Here is a 14,011-nt window from a genome sequence, read left to right as displayed (position 1 = left end):
CTGAACCAAACAGGACCATATACGACGCCAAAGCACGCACAATATGGTGCCAACCTTTCCCTAGCGGAAAAAAACTGGCTACTTGTACTCCGCCCTATAATCTTGCGATGTGACTAAAATATCAATGCGACCAAGCTAGCTGCCACGCATCATTGCATATTTGCATTCAAATTGACTGCGTGCAGCACGTATGGAACACGAAATTTGCATCAAGTGGTCGCTGTGTCATGGTCCCTTTTGTTTGACAACTATGCTTCCACTTTGTTCAGTGGTGAGCAAGCTTACATCTTTAATAGCAATGGAAGAACCTCAGAAGGAGCATTATCTACCAAATCATTACACAACGAAACTCTAGCAATACTAGCTAATTCATGAGCAGCCGCATTCGACTCTCTGAAACAAAATTCAAAAACTATAGAGCTAAGCTCACAAGCCAGATGATAGCACTCATCAACAATGGCCGCCCCATCTCCAGCGTATTGGCCATCTTTATTCATTATCTCCAAGAGTTCCTGGTTATCCCAATTGATGTACAATCTGTTGCACCTACAAAGGAAGCAACACAAACTAGATACACGCCTAGAGAAAAATGACACACACACGAAAAGAGAAGAAAACTAAACAAAGGGGGTGACTATTTGACAGGCGTTCAATATATATTTGGCATTCGGTCAAACCGCTCCCTAGCTCCATCCGATCTAGATCCCAATGCCCAATTGGGCTCTTCTTCCCCTATACTAAACTAAAACTAAAATAAAAAAATAAAAAAAATAATTTTCTAAGAAAGAATAAAGTATTGGCATTGGTAATGAGAAATTTTAGCATGCTCTCTCTTATGTCTTCTTTTTTACATGTCAAGTAAGAAGGTACTCCCTCCGTTTTTATTTACTCCGTATATTAGCTTTGGTCAAAGTCAAACTTTATAACTTTGACAAAGTGTACAGGAAAAAAATATTAACATATTGTTATGACCGGCATATTAGGGGCTTAGCTCAGTTAGTTTTGGCCCGTCTATCTTATCGTTATTAGGGCTTAGCCCAATTATCTTAGTAGGAGGATTATATAAACTCATGTAAGGATCCGTTTTGGAATTAAGCAAGAAGCAATTATATTTGCTCGACTTCCTTAGGGAGCCGGGAGACTTAACCCTAGCCGCCTCCTTCCCTGCGTCATCTCCCTCTCAGCTGTCGCCTCCTCGCGCACGACAGCGCCCAGCCGCCAGCGTCCGCGTGTTCGTCCATGACCAGCTCTCTCCTTCCCGTACAACCTCTGGCCTAGACCCGGTAGAACCCTAGCTCCTACCAGTTTGGTATCAGGTAGCTCAGGTCCGATCATGTCTTCACCGCCGCCAACCCCTTCGCTTTCGTTGCCGACGCCACCACCGTTGCCGCTGGCCATCTCCACCGCCCAGATGCTGCGCCCTCCACCGCTGGCAGCAGTCGTCTACACCGCCGGAGGAGGTCAGCGGGATCTCTCCACGACCTGCGTCACACCGTCCAGGGATCGGCTGTACTGGCCAGCTCCTACGGGCTGCGCCGGCACCACCGCGCCGCCCGCGCCTAGCTGGCCGTGGCAGCCAGCTGCACAGGCGGCCTTCACCGCGCTCACCAGGGCCGCTGCAGCTGCATTCCCACCGCCACCACCGCCCCGCCCTGGCTGTCGTGGCAGCCGCGTCCTGGCGGCCTCTGCCGCTCCCGGTGCTCCACGCAGCAGCGCTGCGCTCCTGACGACACCGCAGCAGCCACCGCCGGTCAGCTCCAGCCCCGCATCGACCGCGCCGACGAAAGTTCCGCTCCACCAAGTCCGGTTCCCGCCCTCGCCGTCCGTGCTATCGGCCTGGTTGACCGAGTCATCGTCTCAGCCGGTCTACACAATGGCCTCGGACCGCCGCACGTGCCGTCACAGTAGGCATAGTACGGCGGGTCCTCCAGCTCCACGGGCCCCTACGCTGGCCTCGACGCGCCGCCGTTCCACGCCCCCCACCCCCTGTGATCACCGACCCGATGCCGCTGCTCCGCACCGCCAAGCCGTACCCCCACGGCGATCATACCCAGATGGGCCCACGCTTCGTCAAGCTCGCCTTCACCACCTACGACGGCACCGAGGACCCCCTCAACTGGCTTAATCAGTGTGACCAGTTCTTCTGGGGGCAACACACGCTCGCGTCGGACCGCACCTGGCTCGCTTCATATCACTTCCGAGGTTCCGTGCAGACTTGGTATTACGCTCTCGAGTAGGACGAGGGCGGTATACCTCCATGCGAGCATTTTCGCGAGCTCTTCCTCCTTCGTTTTGGCCGCCGATACGCGGGAGCCGGCTGGCGGAGTTGGGCCGTCTCCCTTCACCTCTACGGTGCAGGACTTGACCGACCGCTTTCAGGCCCTGGCGTGCCACGCCCGGCGTGACGGCTCGCCAGCGGGCCGAGCTCTTCGTCGGCGGTCTGCCGGCTGTGGAGGGACCCCAGGACCTCCAGACGGCCATGTACTACGCCCGCGCGTTCAAGCGCCGCGCGGTGGCCATCCAGCAGGCATCACCGTCCCGGGCCGCTGGGCCACCACCCTGGCCGGACGTTCCCGCGCAGGGTCGGCCTGCTCAGGCTTCCACGGCACCCCTCGCCGCAATCGCGGCGCGCCCGTTCCGCTTGCTCACCACGGCTAAGCTACTCGAGCGTCGTCGCCAAGGGTTGTTCTTTAACTGCGATGAGCCCTACGTGCCCGGCCACGTCTGCCCGCGACTCTTCTACCTGGAGAAATGTTATGACCGGCGCCGCCGCCGGGCTTGGCGACCTGCCCGCCCCAGCTGCCGCGGAGGTGTTTGGCGACGGTTGATCACCCCGAGGAGTTCCGCAAGTGCTTCCCCGCCTTCCAGCTCGAGGACGAGCTGTTTGTGCACGCGTGGAGAAATGTTATGACCGGCATATTAGGGGCTTAACCCAGTTAGTTGTGGCGTTATTAGGGGCTTAGCCCAATTATCTTAGTAGGAGGATTATATAAACTCGTGTAAGGATCCGTTTTGGAATTAAGCAAGAAGCAATCATATTTGATCGGCTTTCTTAGGGAGCCGGGAGACCTAACCCTAGCCGCCTCCTTCCCTGCATCATCTCCCTCTCAGCCGCCACCTCCTCGCGCACGACGGTGCCCAGCCGCCGGCGTCCGCGTGTTCGTCCACGACCAGCTCCCTCCTTCCCCTACAACCTCCGGCCTAGACCCGGTAGAACCCTAGCTCCTACCACATATGCAATCAACACCAAGTTTAAACTAAATTTCAGGGCCATTGCCTCAGCAGTCAGAACATCATAGCAGGAGTCAACATCTCAATGAGCTTGTTCCCAGCTACAACCTCATGTGTCCTCTATCATCTCGGATGATTGCCCCCATAGCCCCTTGAAGCAAATTGCAGTTAAAGGCCGCATCAACATTTAACTTAACATGCCCGTTTGGGGGTTTGTACCACCCTCCTCTTTTAAGTGAGGCCTTTGGGTCACATGCAATAAAGAATTACTATGCCATGGTCTTAATTAATCAAAAATAGACAAGGAATGACTTGGCGATTAATTTAAAACTCCACACCTTGCCCTAGCTTGCTTGGGTGCTACTGTCACCCTGGAGACCAAGAGAGCACAGCCAGTCGGTCAGTTTTCTCATCCTTCTTTAGAAAATTTCAGTTTTTTATTTTGTATGTGCAACTATACATGGAAGTACTATGCAATATGCGTGTAAATTATATGCTTATTCTTCGCAGTTACAAAAAAGGCAAATTTTGTGTAAGTTTTTTCCTTCGCCCTTTTTCATTTTCTTTCTCCTTTAAGTCTATTAGCAGTGAGCAGTACATAATAGATCTGAGCCGTTAAACTCAATAATTAGTGGTCTGATTAACTCTTACTCCCTTCGTTTTTATTTACTCCGCGTATTAGAGTTGATTGAAGTCAAACTTCCTGAAGTTTGACCAAGTTTATCAAAAAGAATATAAATATTTACCATAACAAATCTATATGATATGGAAGTACATTTGATAATGAATCTAATGGTGTTGATTGTATATGTTAATATTTATTTCTATAAACTTTGTCAAAATTTATAAAGTTTAACTTTGACCAAAGCTAATATGCGGAGTAAATAAACACGGAGGGAGTACCTTCTTACCTCACATGTATAAAAGAAGAGGTAAGAGAGAGCATGCTAAAATTTCTCATTACCAATGCCAATACTTCATTCTTTCTTAGAAAATTCATTTTTTTTAGTTTTAGTTTAGTATAGGGGAAGAAGAGCCCAATTGGGCATTGGGATCTAGATCGGATGGTACGGAGCGGCTCAACCGAATGCCAAATATATATTAGACGCCTGTCAAATAGTCACCCCCTTTGTTTAGTTTTCTTCTCTTTTCGTGTGTGTCATTTTTCTCTAGCCGTGTATCTAGTTTGTGTTGCTTCCTTCATAGGTGCATTTTCAATGTGTTTGTATCAGAGAGAGAGACACACAGAGAGAGAGAGACGACACCATTGACATGATGTGCTATGTCAAGAGGTATTAACCGTCGACGTTGATGTTTTTATTTATTTTGATACTAAGAATACTACAAACATATACAATTCATATGAAAATTATTCTTGCACATTACCCAGTCAAAGTCACTACGGGAACAGGGCTCTAAGCCGGCAGCCAAATGTATGCCGACGGCCGCCGTCGGCCTAATCCGAGCTATGCCGACAGCTAGGTACCTGACCGAATCGGAAGGATATTTCAGGTACCTGACGCATAAGTCCTCCCTATAAAACAACCATACAAACCACAGTTGATCAACCACGGACAGAGCTGAAACCACACAATCATACATAAAGCTAGGTTCGACCACCATTAGATTTTTCACTGAGCTGAAAAGAGAGGCAACTACACTGAGACACACCCCAAGTGTAACAACACCCAAAAGGCCAAAACAGAACAAATCGCCACTACTTGTGAGTTGTGACCACCAGTAGTACATTCGTTAAGCGAGCCGCAGAGAACCGAGCGTGTCACAAATATCCCCGGCCAGGTGCATGCCTAAATCTGAAGCGGCTTCACCATGTCCTGGCCCGATCACGCAAGCGTGGCGAGAAACTACCGGAGACACGCCCTCGCCTTCGTCCCAGTCGAAGAAGCACCGACGTTCCGCGGCATCCCGGATCAGCTCCCCCCAGATGGAGCCGCTGCCGCTTAGCGTCGCCGCGTTGCCCACGATCCAGAGGCAGTGCCTGCAACCAAAACGATCGATCGAGGCAGTTATGCATGACAAGTTCCAACTAGTTTTGTATTTAGAATTTCATCCAGATCTCGCCGTGCGTGCGTACCTCGCCCTTGTCAAGGCAACATTGGCGCGTCGCCGGTTCGACAGGAAGCCAACGGAGCACGTGTCGTTGGACCTGACGGTGGATAGGATGATCACGTCTTCTTCACTGCCCTGGACCCATCCATGGAGTTGACGCGAAGAACCAGGGGGCGCATCGCCTTCACGTCCCCTATCTTTCCCTGAATTGCGACCACCTGAGCGGTGTACGGGGATATGACACCCACGCTAACCACCTGCCCGGCGCTGATACAAACTGCACGCCAAACACCATAGCATGAGTTCGAGGTGCATATATAGTACAGCAGTAACACAAAATAATACATTCAACGCACATTTCTTGAGACTGTGCAGTATTTGCAGGATGGCAGCCACCTCGGGCATGTTTGTCTTGCTGCGGCCGCGGTCTTCCACACCGTCGATGTTGATGAACGAGTATGGCCCGAACATTGCACCTGGAAGGTAACTACGTTCATGCTTGGTCTGCGTCACATTGGGGCCATCCAAGATTTGCTTGTCGTAGAAACTCAAGTTGGGAAAGATGCTTATGGAAGGGTGCATCCTGTACTGCATGTTGAGGAGGTGCTTCTTGTGTCCATGTAAACCCATTCTCTCAAACAGACTCCTACCCAGCAACGCCTTATCTGAAACCTGCAAGAAATGCCACAAATGTAGATGCAATTCAAAAGAAAGTACTAAAGGTTAGTTCAACCTCTTAGTACAAAACCGCAACATTTATTTTGGATCAGAGGGAGTAGTATATGAAAGGTATATATGGACCTTGCTTTGGACCATAGCTGGCAGTTGGCGCTCGTCACCGATAAGAACCACATGTTTCAGTCCGGAGACTTGCAATGGGACGAGGGATTCACATTCCTTGAGCTGTGCAGCCTCGTCGATCAGAAGCAGATCCATCTTCTCCCCCTCCAGCTTGACCGAGCCAGACACGGTGCAGAAAATGAGGGACGCGTTTTCGACGCAGAACTCCTTGATCTCGGAAAACTCTTCGGTCAGAGGAAGTTGCAGGTCTCGCAGGAGCGTCCTCGTGACGTCTAGAATTGCTGGCATTTTCTCCCTCATGGTGCGAACTATTTGTTCCGAGTAATCCATTAAACCATGAACTTGCTGGTTCAGCTGTCTCTTACCCAGCAGCTTGCTGAAGTCGTCGAGCAGCTTCCTGAGCAAATTAATGTTGTTGTAGTTCTTCTCCAGTGTACGATCCAAAGAGACATGGGACATGATTGTGTTTAAGCACTTGCTAAGCCCCTCAAAGATACTGTGGAACTCTGACGTGCGGAAGGAGTAGCACTTGAGTGCTAGCTTTGTGCCATCCCTCCGCTTGATCATGGCTATTTGGTTGCCCAGAAACGTTTCCAGTGAAAGAAGGCACCGCCTCCAACCCGTCTCCAGCGAGAAGCAGTCTGTGAGAAGCTTCAGACGAGTGTCCAGGAAAATGTGGTTGAGATCGTCGTCGATGGGCATGCGTTGCCTGTTGCCGAACAGCAGCAGATCACCGTGGCCAGAGCAGGCATCGGGATCCGGGTGCTGCCTCCTCAGCGCCAGGAGGCTGGACGCCACCTGACAGACGGCGGTGTTGGTCGGCGCGCGCACATCTCCGCCATTCAGTTCAGTAGAAGCATATTGTCACTACCAGAATAACTGGCGATGCCGACGGCCGAACCTATGCCGACGGGCCCCATCGGCATAGATTGGCCTATCCCGAAGGCCCAGCCCAGGCCGTCGGCATAGAAAAGCCGTCAGCGTATATCAATCTATACCGACGGCCCCCGTCGGCAAAGCTCACCCGTCGGCGTCGATAGAAATATGCCTACGGTGGCGTCGGCATAGAGAAGGCCGTCGGCATAGCTCGTGGGCCCGGCTACCCGGACGGAGACGGCGTCAATCTACGCCGACGGGCTAACGCGGCCGTCGGCATATCATCGACGCCACGTCATCGATCCGCGTCGCTCGCCTGTCCGTGGGGTGGCAAATCTATGCCACGGCCTGCCGTCGGCATAGGTCTGCCATGGATGTTGCCACATCACCGATCCGCGCCTTAGGCACGTCATCGATCCGTGGCCATGTGCGCAGGTTGCCGTCGGCATATCTCTATTTATTTATTTTATTTATTTTTATTTTTTTACTTATTTTTATTTACTTTTCCCTGTTTTTTTCACAACATAAATGTGCCTTGTCTAACACAAAAAAAACATACCCAGATGGTATATCGATTGCCCCCCTCACGGACGTTGCTGCCGCCGCGCCGTGCCCCACAGCGACGCCGGAGATGGGGGCACACCCCGGAGCTGCGTGCCGGGTGCCTGCGCTAGCCACCACGCTTTCACAACCGTAGGAGGGCCCAAAGCAACACCTAGCGGCATTGCTACCCCCCCAGGTACACCCTCCCGTCTAACCGGGCCCTCATACATGCGGGGGGTGTGGTGCCATGTCTGAAGAGGCGGGACGGGGCCCTGGGGATAGCAATACCACCGGAGCGTCGCACCGGGCCCTCATACATGCGGGGTGGTGTGGTGCCATGTCCAAATTAGAGGCGACACGCGTCTCCGGGTTGTGCCCCCGCTCACGGACGGCGCCGCCGCCGGCACCTGAAGGGGGAAACGGACGCGTCGGGTCTACACGGAGGGGATCTTACTGTGGGTTTGGCCCGGATGTTGCTCTAAAGTGTTCGTATGGGCTGACCTAACACGACCGGGTGGATAGTTCCACTGGTCAAAACCCGTCCGTGCAAAGTCAAAGGGCTAGATCCCGTGGTCAAACGCTACAGGGTTAGCGGGACGGGGGCCTGGGCGTAGCAATGCCACCCGAGCGTCGCACCGGGCCCTCATACATGCGGGGTGGTGTGCTGGCATGTCCGAAGAGGCGGCACGTCTCCGGGGTGTGCCCCCTCACACGGACGGCGCCGACGCCGGCACCTGAAGGGGGGAAACGGACGCGTCGGGTCTACAGGGAGGGGATCTTACTGTGGGTTTGGCCCGGATGTTGCTCTAAAGTGTTCGTATGGGCTGACCTAACACGACCGGGTGGATAGTTCCACTGGTCAAAACCCGTCCGTGCAAAGTCAAAGGGCTAGATCCCGTGGTCAAACGCTACAGGGTTAGGCGGGAGGGGGCCGTGGGGGGGTAGCAATGCCACCCGAGCGTCGCACCGGGCCCTCATACATGCGGGGTGGTGTGCTGGCATGTCCGAAGAGGCGGCACGCGTCTCCGGGGTGTGCCCCTCACACGGACGGCGCCGACGCCGGCACCTGGAGGGGGGAAACGGACGCTTCGGGTCTACAAGGAGGGGGATCTTACTGTGGGTTTGGCCCGCATAGGCGCCCACGTGTCAGCTACTGGGAGCTCTGTATGAAGGACTATGCCGACGGCCTGGCCGTCGGCTTAGTTTCAAATTGTGCCGACAGCCCGGCCGTCGGCATAGACCTGGTCCTAGAGCAGCGGCTGGTCACCACGTGGCACCCCTATGCCGACGGTCTAGCCGTCGGCATAGGTTTTGACTAAGCCGACGGCTAGGCTGTCGGCATAGGGGTGCCACGTGGCTATCAATCATTGGGCAGACTTGACGGCGGCCGCCGTTAGGCGTGATAGTTGCCGACGGCCGGTGCCGTCGGCATAGATGTACGGCCCCCGTCGGCGTATCATATATGCCGACGGCTTTTCTAAGCCGACGGCCTCTCTGGCTGTGCCGACGCATATGTTGCCGACGGCCCTCGTCGGCATAGGGGGCGATTCCGGTAGTGAAAAGCACGCTGATGGTCCTGGTTTTGCCCGTGCCAGGCGGCCCCCAGATGAGGCTAACCTTGCTGCTCGCGCCGCCGCCATCGACACTGGCACGCTGCACCGCAGACATGCAGCTCAGTATGGCGCCAGTCTGGGACTCGTTGAGCCCGAACGCAGACAGCCTGCCTGATACGGATAGCGGCACGTCGACGTCGGTGCCGCCGGTCAGGGAAGTGCTCTGTCTCACGATGGAAAATCAGCCGTCGGATGAGAAAATCATAGTCATAGTCATACTACTAGAAAGGAACGATTGGACGAAGCGATCTGCGAACCAGAGCTTACCAGCGGCATGGAGGAGTCTTCCGCTTCCCCCGCGATAGCCTTGAGAACGGAGTCGTCTCTCTTGACGGAAGAGTTGGCTCGGTAGCGGAGGCACCGCCAGATGCGTTGGTAGGGTATGGAACTGAGCAACCTAACAACGAACGCGTAGCCTTCGACGTAATCGTCTACTCTCCGGCTAGCTCTGACCAGAAAGTTGGTACCGTCCCTGCTGACACTTTGGACGTGGGCGAGGCAGTGGGATGCGCCATCGCGGCTCGCAAGGTCGGACGGCCGTAGCGGCATCGCCGCTGAGAGCAGGACGATGTCGCTGGTGCACGGAGGAGAAGCTCCATGGATGGACACGCGATACAGTGGGGGCCTTGGCCTTGTGTCGCCCTTGCGCATGGGAAACAAGGGCCGTATCTGCACGGGCCTGTAGCAGTTGGTCTGTGCCTCCAGGTTGGACCTCATATCTGCTCGGATTTCTTCCAGCAGCGGAGCCCTGAATGAATCCAGGTAGCTCCTCAGGCCAAAGAACCTGTCAGGTATCCGGCTCACCTGTGAAAGTACCATGCTGATCATCACGTACGTATCGTGTGCACAGCACTTCCGCGTACGTATACTACTCTGCATGCTTGCTTGCTGGGAGGAAAGAAAGGATCCGACTTTGAAAAATCGATGGAATTAGGGACCTACGTACCTTGCCCCTGAAGAAGTCCTGGTTGACGACGTCTTGGAGGGACCAAGACAAGATGAGGTCGGCGAGGACGATGTTCTCGTCGTCCTGCCCGTTCATCTTCCCCGCCTCGCCTTTCTTCTCCATCTTCGCTCGCGACCTTCACCGTGACTCCTAACTTCCTGTCAACTGCTATGCTCCCCGTGGGTATATGTAATCATCTTCTTCAGTCTGAATGTGAATGAATATGAACTGGTTCTTGGCACCATAACTAGTAGTAGTATTGATTAAAATCATGCATGGTGCATAGTTTCCTGTGCAAGCCGCCGCCAATCGAATGGCCTGCCCAAGATACCGCAGGCCGCATGCAGCACGCGTGTGATCTCCTCTCGTCTCTTGCGCTTTCGGGGACGACGCGACCGTTTGGCTTCCGCTGTTGGTTGATGCGAAGTGCACAGAATAGGAGAGAGTATGGATTCATTCAACCCAAAAACTATACTATCGGTTTAGAGCACGGTTAATAATATAGTCAGCCGCTGGCTATATGATATTGCCACGTCATATATAGCCAAATTTATAGCCGGCAAGTACAATAGCCGAATATAAATATGTACTATACTTTGTTGATACATGGCTCACCTCGCTCTGTCACAAAGTGCCTAGGAATACGTGCTACATCCGCTGTTAACTAGTAGCCCGCTTTTCTTTTTCTTTTCTCTCTTCCAACTAAGCATAAATATAATATTTAATATCTTACAACCCGCCTACATCACTTTATTATACTTGCTCTTACAGGACGTGTTCTGAAGAGCGCCCCGTGTGGGTCATGGTAGAACTTGACATCCACTTTGTATGGTAACGGATAGGTGTGGGGCATGGTAGAACTTGACTGTTTTGCGTTGTCGACTCGTCGACAGGTTGCGCATCGAGTTTCGGTGCCGCCGACATGACACGATTGTGGGGGCGGTCTAGCCGTCCAGGTGTGGCGGGTGCTTTTTTCAACGTAGTACAGATGCGGAGACTTATATGGAAGTATGGTCTAGGTCTGCCATCCATCGGTTGAAAGATCGGGCCCAAATCTGCCTCAAATGCCCGGGCGTATGACCCGGTTAGTGACCGTTCAAAAAATAAACCGACCCAGACGGGCGTCTCAAAGAGTCTCAAATTGCCCGGGCTGACTGTCACCCCTCATATCCAACCCAAATCCAGAGTGAATATGGGGAGGCCCGGGCGCGACCGAACGCATCCGCCATGTTGTAATGATGATGGGGTCCCACAAGGAAATAATCTGAAACTCGGCAGTCCGAAACTCGTCATCTCCGACGGGCCATGTAGTGTCCTAGCATGGCTATTTAAGCCGACCGCCGGCATTGAAACCCTACCCGTCCACATTTCCCACCTCCGTCTGCCACCGCCACTTCTCAATCGCCGTCTGCCACCACTCGTAGCCCTGCCCCCATGCCGTCGGGCAAGGAGCTACCCATATCTAACGTCGGAGTGCTGGTTGCAGCTCCTTGAATAGATCCGGGCAAGGCGCAAAGCCCGGATTGCCACGGGGCTACCTCCGGACACGGTTGATCCGGAGGGGGACATGGAGGTGGAGGAGGAGGTTGAGGGGAAGGAGGAGGATGTGGGGAACAATAGGGACACGGATCTGCAGGGGCGAGAAGCAGGCGATCCTCGATTCCCTTCGGTTGGAATCAGAGGCGGAGGCCAAACGCCATCGTCGGCAGGAGGCGGAGGCAGAGCACGGCGCGGAAGTCGAAGAGATGATCGCGTATATGGATGAGGAAGAGGAGCTGGAGCCCTCCTTTGTGCCCATCTACCCGTTGCTCGGCAACGACATCGTGGACATCTCCGACGACGAATCGCAGTTAGCTAGCATGAGGGTAGCATGTAGGATTTGTTGTGCATAGTTCAGAATATGAGAGACTTGGATGCATAAAATCAAGCATGAGCCGTGACTGGTGACTGTCTGCGGACGTGTCCGGTCATGTCCGCAGACGTTTGAGAAGACGGATTTGCCAAGTCCATCTATAGATGCTCTTTTTGGCACATGAAAACAAATTGGAAGTCAAGAATTTCTTTCGCACTTAATGCTAGAACCAACAAACGGCCATGTAGACCGAGGAAGCGGAAGCAAACCGCCTCCATGGGCGGGGCTAGACGAGGACATGGGTGTAATGTACACCCATTATCTATTTTCAAAACCGAGTATATAGGTACATCGTTAAACCATATAGTTCAAAAAATATTTTATTAAAATTTTCATTGTGTATCCCTCACACCTCTATCTTTATCTAATAATATGCATAATAATGGTAATAGAATAAAAGATAGAGGCTTTCATAGTTCTTCATACATTTAATTTTTCGTGTGTTCCTATACCGCTATACGAGCGTCAGCGGGGCGGTCCAGTTGTCTCTCCGGCCCATCTCACGCCCCCGCAGGGTATCGATCTCCCGACCTACAATTCCAGATAATAAGCAGTAACCACCGCGCTACCTCGTCGGACTTGATGACTACAATACTTTTACATTTTTTCTTATTTCATATTTCCATTTACCTTCATTTTTCATTTCTGTTTTTTTCGTTTTCAATTCTTTTTTGTGTTTTCTTTTCTTCTTCTTGGCTCGATGGTTTTATTTTAATTCGTCAACTTTTTCTTCAAATCGATGAACTTTTTTTCAAATTCAGTGAACTTGTTTCAAATTCGCTGAACTTTTTTTTTCAATTGCGATGAACTTTCTTCATATTCGATGAACTTTTCTTTAAATCTGATGAACTTTTATCCCAAATTCAATGAACTTTTTTAAATTTTGATGAACTTTTCTCGGATTGATGAACTTTTTTCAAACTTGTGAACTTGTTTTCAATTTCTATGACCTTTTTTTGAAAATTGATGAACTTTTTCAATTTTGATGAACACTTTTTGAAACCGATGAACTTTTTTCAAGTTTTGTGAACTTTTCTTCAAAAATGATGATTTTTTTTTTCAAAATCCATGAACCTTTTCTAATCATGATATTTTCCCCAAAAATTGACGTGATACAGCACGTGGTAATGTGCAACAGAATAGCGACGCGACAATGTTATTTTGTGTTTCACACTGTTTCTAATCACTCAAGGGCGGTAGATCTAGTGGTAAGCGAGCTTGGAAGTTATAAACAAATTGTGTGAGTTCGAATCCCGTGGTAGCTAATATTTTCGGGGTTTTTCCATGCTAGTTTTCTGTTTGACGCGTTTCACGGGCCGGCCCAACTTGCAGGGCGTGTCGGTGCCGGTTCTCCTAGCAGGGAGCAACTAGTTAACGAGCGCTCCTTCGGGAGCCTCGCAACGATCAGCGCCACTAGGCGTGCTCTCAGCCATTCGCCACGTGTCGCGCTCTGGACGCTTCCTTCAGATTTTGTATTTTTATTTTTCCGCACGCATTTTTGGCTTTTTAAACGGTTTTTTTCCGGGTCTTTTCGACGTTTTGGTTTTCCCCCGGTCTTTCTTAGCTTTTCGATCAAAAAAAATTTCATATTTTTTTTCATGAAAAAACACATTTTCTTTTTTTTCCTTTCGTGAAAGTCACGGTTTTTCTTCCCCGGGAGGCACGGTTGTGCTTTAGCGAGAGGCGCTTAACAGCTATATTTGAATGGGCCACTACGAGTCCCAAGTGGGCCAGCTGTTTCGTTCGGGAAATCCCACTCCTTCGTACGGGAGTTTGATTGTTTCTTCTCAGCCTTTTGTTTCAAGTTTTTGGTTATGTTAAAGTTGTTTCCTTTGGTATGTTGTTTCTTGTATAAGCCTGTGTTGGTTCGCTCGATAGGTTGCCTAGTAGTGGGAAAGTTTGACTGCTTATTTTCTGATGACAAATTGCTCTAGTTATATATTGAAAAATAGAAAAAGGAAGTCAATAACATATTTCATAGTTGAACAAGTCTCTACTCAAGCTGGAAAATCCCTACTA

The 14,011-nt window shown here is 51.5% G+C and overlaps 1 pseudogene; it reads right to left on the bottom strand.

The window, feature by feature from the left end:
• Window positions 1-281: 281 nt before the first annotated feature.
• LOC125506634 lies at window positions 282-9,683 on the bottom strand (annotated as a pseudogene).
• Window positions 9,684-14,011: the final 4,328 nt, after the last annotated feature.

This window comes from Triticum urartu, chromosome 5 (genome assembly GCF_003073215.2).
Source record: "Triticum urartu cultivar G1812 chromosome 5, Tu2.1, whole genome shotgun sequence".
NCBI lineage: Eukaryota > Viridiplantae > Streptophyta > Magnoliopsida > Poales > Poaceae > Triticum > Triticum urartu.
Note: the sequence above shows the minus strand (reverse complement) of the source record. Positions and strands in the feature narration are given on the sequence as shown.